This window comes from Mytilus californianus, unplaced genomic scaffold (genome assembly GCF_021869535.1).
Source record: "Mytilus californianus isolate M0D057914Y unplaced genomic scaffold, xbMytCali1.0.p SCAF_8, whole genome shotgun sequence".
NCBI lineage: Eukaryota > Metazoa > Mollusca > Bivalvia > Mytilida > Mytilidae > Mytilus > Mytilus californianus.
The window spans coordinates 71,699,339-71,704,338 of NW_026262734.1; positions in this window are offsets into that span (position 1 = coordinate 71,699,339).

A 5,000-nucleotide genomic window follows, 5' to 3' on the forward strand; every position below is an offset into this window, starting at 1 on the left:
GCGACATTACACAGCTGTTTGCCGTGACCAGGATTCGAACCTGGGTTGTCGCGGCCACAACGCGAAGTACTAACCACTATACGATCACGGCTATGACTTGCAGACAGAATATATATAGGAAAATTAGGGTATTTAAAATTAAGGCTGAATTAGATATGGTGTTTCTTTTTTGTAAAATGCACTTTTCATACAAAATTTAAACGTGATGTATGTAATGAATGCTATAAGGCTATGCAAATGGGATTTTGCTCCATCTTTTACATTTTTTCCCCGTCAGGTTGCTCTTTGTTTTTATTGTTGTTGTCATTATTGTCAGCCGTATTCAAATAAGAAAAGGTAAATATGGTACATTTGAGCTGTGTTCAGGAGGGTGGAGGAATTCCTACTGTTCTCTGTTATTGCAATGAATAGCTAGTACTACCTAACCATAACAGGAAAGCACCTTCTTAGAGGGATTGCTAAAAGGGTTATTTTTGTTCGAGAATACCGACCGTGCGAGATAACACAAGAATAAAACTTGTTTTCCATCCCTAAACGAACCCAAGATTGTGAAGAAAAGTAACGTGACATGAAATCGACATTGCACGAAATATTCGTTTGTTACTATATTTGGTAGATAAAGGCAAGAAGTGTTCTAGCTGTACTGGATCGCAGCGGTGCATGCAGTGATAGCCAGTTAGACAACTCAAAAGGTAGGAATGGGAATGTTCAATGACTTTTATATATAAGCAAAAAAACATACGTGTATCTAAAAAGAAAGAAGGATTAGTGAAAATTGATCATTGGAATGAGAGAGAGAGAGAGAGAAAAAAACTGGCCACAATGCCGTAACAGCGACATTACACAGCTGTTTGCCGTGACCAGGATTCGAACCTGGGTTGTCGCGGCCACAACGCGAAGTACTAACCACTATACGATCACGGCTATGACTTGCAGACAGAATAAATATAGGAAAATTAGGGTATTTAAAATTAAGGCTGAATTAGATATGGTGTTTCTTTTTTGTAAAATGCACTTTTCATACAAAATTTAGACGTGATGTATGTAATGAATGCTATAAGGCTATGCAAATGGGATTTTGCTCCATCTTTTACATGTTTTCCCCGTCAGGTTGCTCTTTGTTTTTATTGTTGTTGTCATTATTGTCAGCCGGATTCAAATAAGAAGTGGTAAATATGGTACATTTGAGCTGTGTTCAGGAGGGTGGAGGAATTCCTACTGTTCTCTGTTATTGCAATGAATAGCTAGTACTACCTAACCATAACAGGGAAGCACCTTCTTAGAGGGATTGCTAAAAGGGTTATTTTTGTTCGAGAATACCGACCGTGCGAGATAACACAAGAATAAAACTTGTTTTCCATCCCTAAACGAACCCAAGATTGTGAAGAAAAGTAACGTGACATGAAATCGACATTGCACGAAATATTCGTTTGTTACTATATTTGGTAGATAAAGGCAAGAAGTGTTCTAGCTGTACTGGATCGCAGCGGTGCATGCAGTGATAGCCAGTTAGACAACTCAAAAGGTAGGAATGGGAATGTTCAATGACTTTTATATATAAGCAAAAAAACATACGTGTATCTAAAAAGAAAGAAGGATTAGTGAAAATTGATAATTGGAATGAGAGAGAGAGAGAGAAAAAAACTGCCCACAATACCGTAACAGCGACATTACACAGCTGTTTGCCGTGACCAGGATTTGAACCTGGGTTGTCGCGGCCACAACGCGAAGTACTAACCACTATACGATCACGGCTATGACTTGCAGACAGAATATATATAGGAAAATTAGGGTATTTAAAATTAAGGCTGAATTAGATATGGTGTTTCTTTTTTTGTAAAATGCACTTTTCATACAAAATTTAAACGTGATGTATGTAATGAATGCTATAAGGCTATGCAAATGGGATTTTGCTCCATCTTTTACATTTTTCCCCGTCAGGTTGCTCTTTGTTTTTATTGTTGTTGTCATTATTGTCAGCCGGATTCAAATAAGAAGTGGTAAATATGGTACATTTGAGCTGTGTTCAGGAGGGTGGAGGAATTCCTACTGTTCTCTGTTATTGCAATGAATAGCTAGTACTACCTAACCATAACAGGGAAGCACCTTCTTAGAGGGATTGCTAAAAGGGTTATTTTTGTTCGAGAATACCGACCGTGCGAGATAACACAAGAATAAAACTTGTTTTCCATCCCTAAACGAACCCAAGATTGTGAAGAAAAGTAACGTGACATGAAATCGACATTGCACGAAATATTCGTTTGTTACTATATTTGGTAGATAAAGGCTAGAAGTGTTCTAGCTGTACTGGATCGCAGCGGTGCATGCAGTGATAGCCAGTTAGACAACACAAAAGGTAGGAATGGGAATGTTCAATGACTTTTATATATAAGCAAAAAAACATACGTGTATCTAAAAAGAAAGAAGGATTAGTGAAAATTGACAATTGGAATGAGAGAGAGAGAGAAAAAAACTGCCCACAATGCCGTAACAGCGACATTACACAGCTGTTTGCCGTGACCAGGATTCGAACCTGGGTTGTCGCGGCCACAACGCGAAGTACTAACCACTATACGATCACGGCTATGACTTGCAGACAGAATATATATAGGAAAATTAGGGTATTTAAAATTAAGGCTGAATTAGATATGGTGTTTCTTTTTTGTAAAATGCACTTTTCATACAAAATTTAAACGTGATGTATGTAATGAATGCTATAAGGCTATGCAAATGGGATTTTGCTCCATCTTTTACATTTTTTCCCCGTCAGGTTGCTCTTTGTTTTTATTGTTGTTGTCATTATTGTCAGCCGGATTCAAATAAGAAGTGGTAAATATGGTACATTTGAGCTGTGTTCAGGAGGGTGGAGGAATTCCTACTGTTCTCTGTTATTGCAATGAATAGCTAGTACTACCTAACCATAACAGGGAAGCACCTTCTTAGAGGGATTGCTAAAAGGGTTATTTTTGTTCGAGAATACCGACCGTGCGAGATAACACAAGAATAAAACTTGTTTTCCATCCCTAAACGAACCCAAGATTGTGAAGAAAAGTAACGTGACATGAAATCGACATTGCACGAAATATTCGTTTGTTACTATATTTGGTAGATAAAGGCAAGAAGTGTTCTAGCTGTACTGGATCGCAGCGGTGCATGCAGTGATAGCCAGTTAGACAACTCAAAAGGTAGGAATGGGAATGTTCAATGACTTTTATATATAAGCAAAAAACATACGTGTATCTAAAAAGAAAGAAAGATTAGTGAAAATTGATAATTGGAATGAGAGAGAGAGAAAAAAACTGCCCACAATGCCGTAACAGCGACATTACACAGCTGTTTGCCGTGACCAGGATTCGAACCTGGGTTGTCGCGGCCACAACGCGAAGTACTTTTTTTTTATCTTTATTATAATCACACTTCTATATACGTATCACAGGTTACAATTACAATTACACATATATCAAACATTGATATCAATTACTGTCATTTTTTCTGAAAAGAAAAACATACGAATTGCTCATTTACTCTAACTTATCAGAATGTCATATTATAAACTAATTATAAAGATGTATCTTACTTTATTTTACATTTTCATTTTTATATATAAAACAATAAAACAACATTTGAACTATTACAAGAAAAAAACCCAAAATGTAAACATACGCAAATGTTCTATTAAACTAATGTTTTAAGACCTAACAAAAAGCGGTTGGTTTCCACACCCAAATTTTGATACATCCTAAAAACTATGATTAAAGAATTAATTCACGCATGAAACGGATCTAGATTTTTTTAATAACTGTTCATTCCACAAAACACCACGGTTAAAGTTTGTTAACTTCCGCGTATCTTTCTAATTTCGGAACATTTACTCTCACTTATTAGAATGTCCTATCATAAACTAATTGTAAACATGTATCTTCCTTCTTTTTTTTTTACATTTTTACTTTTATATATAAAACAATAAAACAACATTTGAACTATTACAAGAAAAAAAACACAAAAATGTTAGCATACGCAAATGTTCCATTTAATTAATGTTTTAAGTCCTAACAAAATGCGGTTGGTTTCCAAACCCAAATTTTGATACATTATAAAAACTATAATTAAAGAATTAATTCACGCATGAAACGGATCTTGTTTTTTAAATAACTGTTCATTCCACAAAACACCACGGACAAAGTTTGTGAACTTCCGCGTATCTTTCTAATTTCGGGACATCAAAAACGTAACAACTAATGTCTTCATCGTCCGTTTTTCTCACATCTCTAAATCTATTAACATAATACATTAAATCTTCATACTCCGATTTGTTTGTATCAAGATTCACATGTAGAATTTTCTGTTTTGTTGTATTACAAATAACTATTGTCTCTCTCTTTTTAACTTTTCCTAATACGAAATTGCCTTCTGATCGTTTGTTATAAACTATTTTCTGATAGTGGCTATCGTTACACGGACTGTTCCCGGTAATTATTGATTTTGATGCGACTGTTTTTATTTCTTCATCTATTTCTGTACGTTGAAATTCCTTTACATTTGTGTGTACATTTTGTTTTTTAACTTCCGCACTCGTTCCACATATCGAACTACGACACACTCTTTTTTCTGGTGGCGATTCATTGCTTTTATTGATTGACTTGTTAATAGATACTCGTACCGGCTGAGTAATTTTCGTTACAGGTTTAATGTTTACCTTTTCGGGGGCTACTAGCGGGAGATCCACCTTGTCAATTTGCTGATTTTCATCACTAGATTCACTCATATCTTCCTCTGAATCATCGGTATCTATATCACTAGTATCTAGATCGTCGTCATTTTGTGTATTTTCTATTTTATCTCGCCACGTTTTTAATCGTTTAGTGTCCCTGTCTTTGTTAGATTTCGACTTATGTTTTACACCTCTGTTTACATTCACAAAATCACCTCTGGTCCAAATCAACGAAATTCTCATTTTATCACCAAGGTAATTCGAATTCCACGTAAATTGTTCATATTCG